Source organism: Chaetura pelagica, unplaced genomic scaffold (genome assembly GCF_000747805.2).
Source record: "Chaetura pelagica isolate M959 unplaced genomic scaffold, ChaPel_1.0 scaffold292, whole genome shotgun sequence".
NCBI classification, from domain to species: domain Eukaryota; kingdom Metazoa; phylum Chordata; class Aves; order Apodiformes; family Apodidae; genus Chaetura; species Chaetura pelagica.
Window position 1 is genome coordinate 259857 of NW_009952374.1, and position 13291 is coordinate 273147.

General features: G+C 50.7%; 1 protein-coding gene across 1 annotated transcript in view; it reads right to left on the minus strand.

Moving 5' to 3' along the window:
• TOP1MT (topoisomerase (DNA) I, mitochondrial) overlaps positions 1–642 on the minus strand; it is a 17862-nt gene extending 17220 nt beyond the window's left edge. The window contains exon 1 of the mRNA XM_010008140.1: positions 491–642. The gene's annotated coding sequence lies outside the window, so the exon portion shown is untranslated. The remainder of the gene's footprint in view (positions 1–490) is intronic.
• Between the last annotated feature and the right edge of the window lie 12649 nt (positions 643–13291).

Below are 13291 nucleotides of genomic sequence, written 5' to 3' on the forward strand. Positions count from 1 at the left end.
ACTCTTTCTTAGTGTTCTCCCTACAACAAAGTTTGTCTGAATCATAAAAAAATATGCTGAAAAAGGAGGGAGGAAAAGGAGCTGGAGGGGAATTGCAACCCCTTGGCATCCTCTAAAACTCCCTGATGTGGCTCCTGCCACCCTAGAAGCTGTTTTATCACAGAGGTTTGTTGGGATCATCTTCCATCAGCCACAAACATTCCCCTTCCCTGGCACCAGCAAAACCATTGCAGGAGGAATATATATAGTATATAGTTTTATAAAAATTAAAAGCCTATTATACAAATACTTCTGTGTGCTCAGAACCTCCTGGTGTCCTTCCTTCTCTCCTTCCAGCCAAGAGCACCAAGTTCAAGACTCAAGAAAATCCAGCAGAGCAGCCAAAAATAATAATAATAAAAAGAATTTTCACAGTTTCAGCCTAAGCAATAAAACTAAATCCCCAATTATATCAGTGTCAGACCTGCCCACCGGCACACAGGACACTTACCATTTCCACTTGTTTCCTGTCTCTTCTTTCTTCTCTTTCTCCTCTTTTTTGGGCTTTTTGCTTTTCTTTTCTTCCCCTTCTTCCCTAGATTTCCTTTTCTGGGTTTTCTGCCGAGTGTCCTGCTCTTCAATCTCCCCTTTGCTTTCCTTCCCCTTCTGATTTGTTCCCTTCTTTGGCTTTTTCTCCTTGATTTTCTGCTTTTTCTCTTTCCTTGACACATCTCCCTTTCCTGCCTCATCCTCCTCCTTCACCTCCTGCCCAGTCTCTGCTCCCAGAGGATGAAGGGTGGGGAGAGACCCATTCTCATCCATCTCTTCCTCCTCCTTCACTCCATCTTCACTTTCCTTTCCCATCCCACCTGTCCCTTCCAGTTTACTTTCCACTCCTTTCCCTTCTTCCTCACTTGCCTTCTCCAGCTCCGTTTGCTCTTCCAGTATTTTTTCTCTCTTTATTTTCTTCTTCCCCACCTTCTCCTCCCCTTCCATTTTCACCTTCTTGCGCTTCTCTGCTTTTCCCTCCTGCTTTTGCCTCCCATCACCCTGTGTTGGGCTGGTCCTGCTCCCTCTCTTGGCTCTGCCCTGTCCCACTGCCCAGTTCCTGCCCCCACCAGCACCCTCCTCCTTCATCCCCTCCATCTCATCTCCAGGACTTTCCTCAAACTCATCCTTCTTGCTCCCTCTTTTTCTCAGTGATCCCTTTTCTTGCCTCTTCCTTTGCACTTGTTTCTTCCCTCTTTTGTTCCTTTTAGGCTCTTGAGCATCTCCTTTCTGGTGCAGAACAGGGGGGTCCAACTCCTTCTCCTCACCCTCCCTCATAGCCATGACCCCCATATCTATCTCCAGATCCCCAGGCTCTCCAGAAAGGGATGCAGCCCCAGCAACACCATCACTTGGCTTTGGGACCTGTGGAAAGAATCCAGAAAAGAAGAACATTGAAGCTGAGAAAGGAAAGGGATGATCCTAAAGCTCAGGCACATGGAGAAGGAGCTAAGGGACATGTCCCATATAGGATTTGGTCCAGAGGGTGACAGTCCCCCCCTTGGTTTCCTACCTCCACGCCAGCTTTGGTCACTGAGAGCTGCTGTCCTGTTGCAGGTCCAGGTCTCAGAGGTTTGCACTGTGACCTACAAGAACATCACAGATACTTCTTACTGCTTTGGGAAGTCACAGCTTCCACCTCTCACATGCAAAGTTAGGGGATCATTCCCAAATGATCCCATGCTTCCCTTAGAGTGTGGCAGAACTCCAGGTGCCACCATGGATGGAGATATCCCAAAGCCACAGAGCCCAGCCCCAAAAGGAACTGGCCCCAGGTTGAGCTTCTGGGATGAGGAAGCTCAAATGAGCAGGACCCCAAAGTGTCCAAGGAAATGTCCCCAGACACACCTCTGCCCAGAGAGGAGGATAGGTCTGCACAGTTTGGTAGCACCAACAAAAAGACAGAGATTACATTGGGCTGAGCATCCTGGACATGGTGGAGGAGACCTTGTGATGGGACATCTCCTGGGACTGTGGGGACAGGCTCCCCCACTATCATCCCCCAGTGAGGCACACTGGGAAGGACACAGCCTCCTCATCACAAGCTACAGGACCAGAAATGGCCAGATCTGGGACTCCCACCATTAGGAATATGGGTGGGGTAGAGAGGAATATTTCCTTGGTCAGGAAACAGGAGAGGGAGTTCTGTGGGACCTGGAGCCATTATAAAGCACCAACATAATCTTATCACATGTTTTCTCCCAAGGCTTCCCCAAACCAGGCAGGGAGTTGGGAACCTCACTTTTGGGCTTCTTATGTTCCAAAAAAGCAAAGCAAGTTATTCATGAGGCAGTAGCACACACAGCCTAAACCAAGCCTAGATCTTCTAAGACAAACCTACATCTCCACAGGGTCAAGATGATGGTGCTTGTCCCTTTGCCCACAGGGAAACTTGAGGCTGTCCCTGCAGGCTCATTGCCACCACTCAACCAAGTGAGATGCCCACCAGGCTGCAGAGTATCACATCTCCAGTTTAGGATCAGCACCACCACAAGAAAACCCCAACTTATCCAGGCCAGCAGGTGAACATCAACCAGAGCCACATTCCTTCAGCCCATGCCAGGCAGCCTTGCAGCAGAGCTCATGGTCCTGCACCAGCCCATGGGTCAGACCCACTGCCTACCTTTCCCCCTCTCCTGGCTCCCCTCAGCAAGGTCAGTTTGGAGTCATGGCCAGATGCCCCAGTGCCACTGAGGAAGGACCTAGGAAGCCAGGTTTCTCCTCCCAAGGAAGGTAATGACAGATCTCCTGTACATTCAAGTGAGTACAAGGAACACTTTTCTGGCCTACAGGAAAGCTGGAGAGCAAATTTTGACAAGGGCTTGTAGCAAGAGGACAAGAGGTAATGGAACTATTCAGGTTGGAAAAGCCCCTTGGGATCACCCAGTTCAACCATCATCCCTACGCTACAAAGTTCTCCCCTAAACCAGATCCACCAACACCAAACAACCCTTAAACACACCCAGGGATGGTGACTCCACCACCTCCCTGGGCAGCCTGTTCCAGGGTCTGACCACTCTTTCTGTGAATGTTTTCTTCCTAATGTCCAGTCTGACCCTGCCCTGGTGCAGCTTGAAGCCCTTCCCTCTTGTTCTGTCACTAATCACCTGTGAGAAGAGATCAGCACCAACCTCTCTACAATGACCTTTCAGGTAGTTGTAGAGACTGATGAGGTCTCCCCTCAGCCTCCTCTTCCTCAGACTAAACATTCCCAGCTCATTCAAGTGTTCTTCTTCAGATTAATTCTCCAGGCCCTTCACCAGCTTCCTTGCCCTCCTCTCTCCTTGCTCCAGCACCTCGAGGTCTCTCTTGAATTGAGGTGCCCAAAACTGGATTAAAATGAATTAAAACTGGAACAAAGGAGATTTAAGTGAGACATCAGGAAGAAATTCTTTGGTGTGAGGCTGGTGAGACACTGACCCAGGTTGCTCAGGGAAGCTGTGGAATCCCCATCCCTAGAAGTGTTGAAGGGCAGGTTGGATGGGGCTCTGAGCAACCTGACCCAGTGGGAGATGTCCCTGCCCATTCAGGGGGGTTGGATCTAAATGATATTTAATATCCCTTCAAGCCCCAACTATTCTGTGCTTCTATTATCACAATTCTATGACAATTTCTGCTTTTAGCCTAAACATCCCACAGACATTTCTACAAAGGGAGGTTTTGGGCCCTTTTCTAAAAACTCCTTTAAGCTGACACTTAAATTATCAAACCATGGGCCACCAGAGCAACACAAGGCCCAGGAAAACCTTTGAGCCTGCTCCCAATGGAGGCAGCAAGTTCCCAAAAACAGGAGCTGGATGTTTTATTCCAGGCAGTCTGAGTGTGTGTTACACAATCTCCACTCAACTCATCAGGGCAGCCAACCCTGATGCTCAAAACATGCTCAGCCCCTCCAATCTCATTAGCAACAGATTCATGACTCAGAAGGCAAAGTCCTGCCCCATTTTAGGATCATCATCTTGCCCAGAAGGTCTTATTAGAGGCCTCTTGCTGGACATGAAAACCCCTGCCTTTGCAATACAGAGGATTAGCCTGTTAAGGGGCAGCTTTATGAATTTAGCTCCCTATCTCTGGCCAGATCTAGCACGGGGTGAGGGAAACACACACCCTTTTCTCAGGCTTTGCTGAGGTTGGTTGTCCCCACCAGCACTTCCCCACCGCCTACCTCTCTATTTATGTAGGTATGTGCATCTGAGGGCTCGTGCTCTGCTGACTCCAGCATCCTTGAGGAGGTTGGATGGGACCAGGCTACTCCCTACCCACCCGCAAATCCCACATGAGGCCTCACATTCCACTTGTGATGTTTTCTTGCATGATTTCAAGTCACTCGAGGCACTCAGGACATGGCCAAGGTGTCCCATCACGAAGACACCAGTATCAGAGAGGTCTCAGTGATGCAGGATGGAAAACCAAGGCTGTGCAACCCCATGGCAAGAAGAGAAAGGACACATTTCCGGTTCTCTGAGCAAAAAAGCTTTCAGAAAAAATGGCTTGACATACCCTGGGGAGTCTTTCAGCCCCACTGATGGTCCTTGGTGAAGTGTTGACTCAGTAGCACCCTGAAAGAGATTCATGGTGTTGATCTGGGAGGGGTGAGAAAGGCAGAAATGTCATGGGTACACCAAGAGCAGCATCACCACCAAGCAGCCACCCAACCAGGGCACAGCACCCATGTCCTACTGACATCACCACATCACCTTCCCTTTCCTCTGCCACCTTGGCTAGAAACCAGAAGCCTGAACCAGCAGGCTTCATAGAACCATAAAATGGATTGAGCTGGAAGGGACCTTAGAGATCATCTAGATCCAACCCCCCTGCATGGGCAGGGACACCTCCCACCAGACCAGGTTGCTCCAAGCCCCATCCAACCTGGCCCTGAACACTTCCAGGGACGGGGCATCCACAGCTTCTCAGGGCAACCTGGGCCAGTTCCTCACCACCCTTATAGTGAAGAATTTCTTCCTAATATCTAACCTAAATTCTATCTACTTCCAGTCTAAAGCCTCTACCCCTCATCCTCTCATTCCCTGCCCTTGCCCAAAGTCCCTTCCCAGCTTTCCTGTGGCCCCTTCAGGTGCTCTAAGTCTGCTATAGGGTCTCCTTGGAGTCTTTTCTTCTCCAGGCTGAACAACCCTAACTCTCTCAGCCTGTCTAATCATCTTAGTAGCCCCCTTTTGAACTCATTTCAACAGCCCCCTGTGTTTCTTGTGTTGGGTGCTCCAGAACTGGACACAGTGTTTCAGATGGGGCCTCACAAAAGCAGAGTAGAGAGGGAGAATATCTTGAACTTTGAGATTTGATGGGGTTAGGAAACCCCTGTCTGTCTTCCAACAGCACTGAAAAGATATTTTACAGAGCAAGGAGAGAAAAACTATCATCCCTCTTCAACCACCTGCTCTTTAGATGGATTGCTGCTCTCAGGGATACCAGTCCAGAACAACAGAAGGGTTGGGAGGCCTCCAAAACAAAGATACATCAAGTGACAGCCTCCATGCATCCGTGCCAACTTGGGCCTTAGAAGATTAAATGACCCTTGTAGCAGATGGCAGAGAGGAAAAGAGAGGAGGGGGGCCAAGCCACAGGGTGGGAAACACAGCCAAGTTGAACTGAAGGCAAGGAGAAAGAAAAAGCAAAACAAGTGGGAAATGGATATGGGACCTAGAAGAAAACAAGCTCAGAAAGGACTCAAAACCCTAAAAGCTCAGCAGTGGTGGCCACCAGAAATATTATCACACTCAATTTGAAAGCTGAAGCCAGACTCTTCTGCTCCTGGCTGCTCAAGGCCACTTCTAACCACCCAACACCCTGCAGCCCAGCCCTGCTTCACCCCCACACTTGCCAAGCATCCCGGCTCTCCTTAGGGATTCTCACTTCCCCAGTTTCTCTTTCGAAGGCTTTCAAGGGAGGCCAGAAACCACACAGGAATTTTTCTTGAAAGCAGCTGCTGGCTTCACTCATTAAGGGGAAAAAAAACAACCCAACACAACAACCCAGAGTTAATTACAGGCTGCTTGACAATATACACTTTTGTTCCCTGGGAATATTCCTGCTCTCGAATTCACAATCCTTTGGCTGCTGCCAGAAATCAGGTTGGTGAATCCAGGAGCAGACAGCCACCAGCTTCAAAAAAAGCCCTAAGAAGCCACAAAAAGACCTGCATGCAAATCCCTGGCGTTTGCACCAGGAACACCAGCAGCACCAGGACTTCAACCACAGGCACCCTTGAGGGGTTTCAAGGCTGCAGCTCCAATTTCATCCATGCAGGAGGCTTTGCTGACATTTCAGATGCTGCTTTTGTACGAGGGATGGAGACACCCCATGGGGAAGAGGAAAAGCTTCTCTGTTGGTTTTACATACCAAGAGGACTGGGACAATATGTTAATGTGGGCAAAACAAAATCCACAGGGAATCAACCAGGATGCTGTTTTCAGGGATGCTCTGTGGCATCATCCCAAGAACAGCTCCAATGGCCCAGAAAGGGAAGCTGCCAGGATGAAAATAATCCCAGACTTGTGCTTGAGAAACAGAGTGACCTCTCTCCTGGGGTTCTCCACTTGTGTCAGCTCACTCTATTGGTCCAACACCAAAATGTGACTGATGATGAGAGGCTGGAGCAGCTCTGCTCTGGAGACAGGCTGGGAGAGTTGGGGTGTTCAGCCTGGAGAAGAAAAGGCTCCAGGGAGACCTTAGAGCACCTTCCAGGGCCTGAAGGGGCTCCAGGAAACTTGGGAAGAGACTTGGGACAAGGGCATCAAGAAACAGGATGAGGGGCAATGGCTTTAAACTGGAGATGGAGAGACTGAGATTAGACATTAGGAAGAAATACTTTAGGGGGAGGATGGTGATACAATGGTCTAGGCTGCCCAGAGAAGCTGTGGCTGCCCCATCCCTGGAAGTGTTCAAGCCCAGGATGGATGGGACTCTGAGCAACCTGGTCTAGTGGGAGGTGTCCCTGCTCATGGCAGGGGGGTTGGAACTAGATGATCTTTAAGATCCCTTCCAACCCAAACCAATCTGTGATTCTATGATTCAGCCCTAAAGCCACATACATCTGGTAGTGGAGAACATGAGCTTGGGACAATTTACTCTTTAAGATGTTCATGGGATCCTTTTTAGGGGCTTATAGATCACCAGAAGCTCTAAAACATCCTCACAGCTCCTTCCAAAGCAAACCTCATGAATGCTCCTTAATGCTGTGCTGTGGAGACCACCACATACCAACCCAGATGTGGCTCCTCCCTCCTCCACATCCTGCAGGCTCAAGCCAAGACCTTTCCCTCCTGCAGCTTCTTGCTTCAAAGAGCTTCTTGGCCATAAAAAGGAGACAAGAGAAGGAACACAAGTTTTTTTTTCCCAGTAAAGAAACTTTCTTTATGATCAAAACAAACCAAGGTGAGCAGAGTTGGCTGTAGGGCTCCCAGGCACAATGCTGGGGTTAACCAAGATGGTTGGACCAAGCCCCATTGATGTCATCTCCTCCCTGGTTGACTTCCACCCAGCCAAGGGATTACCTGCTGATGATGTTTTCCTGTAGTGGCTTCTCCTTGACTTTTGGTGATTTCTTCTTCCCTTTTGCAGCTGGGGACTGCACAACAGGACAGAGTGGTGTAAGAGAGAAGGAAGTCCATGGGATGGATGTGATGCCCACAAAACATTAGTGACATTCACAAGGGTCACCCAAACACCTGGGCATGGAGAGGGCTGGCTGATACCTGCACCTTGCGTGGTGTTTCCTCCTGCTTCTTCTTCACAGCCTTTCCCCTGGGCACCTTCAGCACCTCCTGCTCCTTCCCTGACTCACTCTTTTGCTTCCTGGGAACAAGAGTAAATGTGTCCTACCAAGGCCAAGCAGGCAACACCTTCAGCAAACCCCTGGGTGGTGAAAACAAGCCATGGGGTGATGCCACACTACCTAATCCTTATGTCCAGCAGCACCAAAAACATGTTCATAAAAGGAAATTTAGGGGAATTTCCCTGTTGACCATTTCAAGGTTGAACCACCCAACAGAGCCAGCTGCAGCAAGTATGATAATGTCATGCAGGAGACCCCCCCAAAACCCCCTACCACCTCCTATGGTACCCACCTTCTGCTGCTGTTCTTTGCCCCATGGTCCCTTGAGACTCCCATGGCTCTGTCACCACCAACACTTCAAGATGTGACACAGGTTTAAGGCAGTGTCCTCAAAGATAACAACTGCAATGAGACAGCAGGTGTGTATGGCCACTGGCACCCCAGCTGTGCCCTCAAAGGAAACCCCACCAGATGTTCACTCCACAACCCAACCCTGAAGACAACAGCTATAGAGTTAAGCTCAGATTTTAAGGTCCCAAGGGGAAGAGCAAGTGGAAAAGCCCTGAGCTCAGTCCCTGAGCTGCCTTGGGAGAGGGTAAAAACACAATGACTGCTAAAATCTAAGGACCAGTCCCCCAAAAGTGTAGAAATTCACAGGTCTATGAAGGCAGCTAAGGTTTGTGTGCTGGGGTGGATTTAAGAGCAGCCCAGGTTATTGAGCAGATGTTACTTGAGCCCCAGTTCCACTCCAAAAGCCACCACGATGGAAAAAGAACAAGAGCAAAATGGAGATACTGACTCCACCCACCTAAAGGAGGCACCTGGGCCACCATCACCCAGCAATCATCTCTCCTCTTCACAGCTGGAGAAACCAGACATCCCTTTCCCCCAAAAAACCCCTCTACTCCCCTGAAAACTCAAGACTGCAGAGAACACAAGAAGTAACAATTATATGAAAGCAAATCCAAGGGGGTCCCTGCCCATGAAGGAACTTCACCCTTGAGGAAAAGGAGAACTTTTTGAGGAGAAGCCACAGAAAACCACAGGACACCCTGCAAACTCTCAAGGAGTAGAAAACACACTGAAAACCTTCATATTTATCAGCCTTTACCAAAACATCATCACTTGCAGCTCCTGGTGGGACCACAATCACTTGGTACTGGGTGGGCTGCTCCCTCAAAGCCACCCAAGCTGGAGAAGACCTCACCTCTTGCCCAGCTGCCTCCATAAGGGCAATACCCCTCTGCAGGGAGATTATTTAAAGACTCCCTCAAGCCTGATTGGAGCCTCCCAACCCAAGATGCACCCTGGGAAATGAAGTTTTGGCCCAAAAGCTGAATTTGAGTAGAACCCCTCACCAGAAACCCCTTGCCAAGGAGACCTACTAGGGAGAAAGTACTTTGCACTGCTTAAGTGAGATGTCACCTTCCAAGGCATGTCCCCTCTGCAATTATATGATTAAATTAGTCCCCAAATTCAGATCTTTTTCAACAGTTTCTTACCTATTAGAGCCCCATGGTTAGGTTTGGAGAGGTCTTTGAGCCCAGATGGTGAATGCAGAGACCAGATCCTGTAATAGGCTTCATACTGTGGCCCATAACCCTCATGACGAAGGACTCAGCCACCTCACCCCTCTCCAACCCTATTCATGCAAGTGAGTCTTATTGCTTTCACCTGCCCATGTTGCCATCAAGCCCCTCAGCACAGCTGAGCCTCAAAACAAGCTCAGTCACAGAATGGTTTGGGCTGGAAGAGACCTTGAAGATCATCTAGTTCCAAACCCCTGCCATGGGTAAGGACCGGGTTGCACAAAGCCCCATCCAGCCAAAGATGGGGCAGCTTTCCTGGGCAAACTGAGGCACTGTCTCACCACCCTCACAAGAAAGAATTTATTCCTCAGATCCCATCTTAATCTCCCCTCTTCCAGCTGGAAACCCTTCCCTTGTCTGATAACTTCTTGGCCTTGTCAAAAGTTCCTTCGGATCTTTCCTGTAGTGCCCTCATATACTGGCAGGTGCTCTAAGGCCTCCCTGGAACTTTCTCTTTTCCCAAACAATGCTGAGTTTTGGGGGCAAAAAAAAATATGTATTATCCCATAGATTCATAGAATCATGAAGGTTGGAAGGAACCTTAAAGATCATCAAGTTCCAACCCCCCTGCCATGAGCAGGGAACCCACCACTAGACCAGGTTGCACAAAACCTCATCCAACCTGGCCTTAAAAACCTCCAGGGATGGGGCATCAACAACCTCCCTGGGCAACCCATCCCAGTTCCTCACCACCCTTAGAGGGAAGAATTTCTTCCTCATATCCAACCTAAATCTCCCTTCTTTCACTTTAAAACCATTCCCTCTCATCCTATCACTGTCTTCTCTGATGAAAAGCCCCTCCCCAGCTTTCCTGGAGCCCCTTCAGGCCCTGGAAGGTGCTCTAAGGTCTCCCCAGAGCCTTTTCTTCTCCAGGCTGAACACCCCAACTCTCCCAGCCTGTCTCCAGAGCAGAGCTGCTCCAACTCTTTGATCATTCTCATGGACCTCTCTGGACCCTCTCCAACAGGTCTATATCTTTCTTGCACTGAGGGCCCCAGAGCTGTACACAATATTCCAGGTGGGATCTGACTAGAGCAGAGCAGAGGGGCAGAATCCCCTCCCTGGCCCTGCTGGCCACACTTCTTGTGATGCAACCCAGGACACAACTGGCTCTCTGGGCTCCAGCACACACTGGTGGCTCATGTTGAGCTTCTCATCAACTACCACCCCAATACTTCTCCTCAGGGCTGCTCTCCAGCCATTCCCCCCCAGCCTGGATTTGTGCCTGGGGTTGTGCTGACCCAGGTGCAAGACCCTTCATGAGGAACTTCATGAGGTTGGCACTGGCCCACCTCTCCAGCCTGTCCAGGTCCTTCTGGACGGCGTCCCTTCCAAAATAGCATGGTTTGGGTTGGAAGGGGCCTTAAAGATCACCTAGTTCCAACACCTCTGCCATGGGCAGGGACACCTTCCCTGGTGAGATCCCCAGAGCAGCGGGGCCCACATTCCCCTGGGAAGGTGCCGCCCGGTTGGCGGCCGGGAGAGGAAACCTCCGGAGGCAGGGCTGGCTCTGGGAAAGCCTCTTTGATCCCTGCTTGCACCACCCGGGGTAAAAAGCATCCAAGCCACCTTTCTTGCTGGATGAGTAAAAGTTGTCAAGGGATGGGAGCCAGCCCTGGGGCAAGAAGCAGGAGAGGAGGACTTCGTGTCGGGGCTTGTTTGCTCTCAGCTGCCTCCTGCCCAGCCAGGGACCAGCTCGGGTTTGATTTTCTTCCCTTCTCATCCCAAATCCTGCCTGGATTTCTTCAGGCCTGATGCTTGGGGAAGGTTCCTCCCAGGTTCTCCATGCTAGTTGGGATGTCCATGATGGGAAACAAAGGGATTTGAGGCGGGGGGTGAATCAGGAAAAACCTGGCTCAAGCCAAAGCAGCTCCAGTTTGCCCATAGAATGGTTTGATTTAGAAGGAGCCTTAAAGATCATCTAATTCCACCCCCTCTGCATGGGCAGGAACACCTCCCACCAGATCAAGTGTACATCCTGTCCAAGCACAATCTGGGCTAATAATTAATTATAGAGGTGAATTCTATGTATTTTTAATTTGCATTTGCAGACACTCTTTGCAACGGGGGTCGCGGGGGTGGGATGACTCTGCAGTAGGGGAACACAAAGGGCTTCTGGCTCATCCTTGGGCAAATCAGACTGGAAATCAGGTCCTGGGGTGCTTTGGTGACAGCCTGGCAAGGTGTTGAGGGCCAGATCTGTGACAATACCCTGAGAGACATCAATTGCAATCAGGCTGCAGGCAGGTCATTTGTCAGCAGAGGAGGAAACACCTCATCCCGTGCACTCCCTGCTGTGAAGGCAGCAAATTAAAGCACTTTTCTTTGCAACATTCACCCAGGAAACCATCACTGCCCTTCCAGATTAAACAGCAATCCCACCCTCTAGTCCAGCAGCTCCTCTTGGATTGGAAAATCCAGTAGGGAGAGAAAAGTCCACCCTAACATAACCCCTTCCCTGGGATCCCATGACATCCTCAAAACCCCAACAAGGAAAAATTGGCTGGGGAAGGTGAAAATGTTTTCATGTGTTCAGGCACTTATAAAATAAACTCCTGTAATATAAGAGGTTTAATGTCTGAGTTATTTCATTACCTTCCTAGGAAGTAAAACCCTGCTATGGCTTCATGAGACAGCTCCAAGAGGGGAAAGTGGGACAGGATTTGCCTCTCTCTGGCTGGAAATAGTAAGGAAGTGGAATTTTATTTATTCCTTTGTTTTGCTGTTCTGTTTTGTAGGATTTTGTACAGGAGCAAGAGCTTATTACTCTAACAGGGCAAGGCCAGAAGAGTTGCAGAATTGTTTCTGGCAGCTGTGTGAGCTGCAGTGTCACCATCCAGATGTTTGAAGGGGGCAGGGTGTGCAGCCAGAGTGGCCACCAAAGGGGAGCAGCTGGGGCAGAGGCAACTGGCTGGGTGGGGGGTGCACGATGGCTGCTTCCTTATTGCACCCATCACCACCACAGCAGTCCAGATGTTGAGGAGGTTCACGGGGGAGGAGTGGCCAGATGTGGCCAAGAAGGGCTGGAGGTCCAGATGTGTCTGGGGAGCCTGCGGAGTGTCCCTGGTTGGAGGCAGAGCTGTCCAGATGTGGTCAGGGGGTATCCCTAGCTGGAGGCAGAGCTGTCCAGATGTGGCCAGGGGGTATCCCTAGTTGGAGGTGGGGTCATCCAGATGTGTCTGGAGGGGGTCACTGGTAGGGTGTCCCTGGTTGGAGGCAGAGCTGTCCAGATGTGCCCAGGGGGTATCCCTAGTTGAAGGCGGGATCATCCAGATGTGTCTGGAGGGGGTCACTGGCCGGATGTCCCAGGTGGGAGGCAGACCTGTCCAGATGTGGCCAGGAGGTATCCCTAGTTGAAGGTGGGATCATCCAGATGTGTCTGGAGGGGGTCACTGGCCGGATGTCCCAGGTGGGAGGCAGACCTGTCCAGATGTGGCCAGGAGGTATCCCTAGTTGAAGGTGGGATCATCCAGATGTGTCTGGAGGGGGTCACTGGCCGGATGTCCCAGGTGGGAGGCAGACCTGTCCAGATGTGGCCAGGAGGTATCCCTAGTTGAAGGTGGGATCATCCAGATGTGTCTGGAGGGGGTCACTGGCCGGATGTCCCAGGTGGGAGGCAGACCTGTCCAGATGTGGCCAGGAGGTATCCCTAGTTGAAGGTGGGATCATCCAGATGTGTCTGGAGGGGGTCACTGGCCGGATGTCCCAGGTGGGAGGCAGAGCTGTCCAGATGTGGCCAGGGGCGGAGCGGACGCGCATCCAGCTGTGGCCACGAGGGAGGGGGCGTTGCCCCTCTAGGCCCCGCCCCTCCCGTGATGTCATCAGCGTTCTAATTCCCACGGTTGCCACGGGCAACATCCCCCTCCCCCCTCCCCCCTCCATC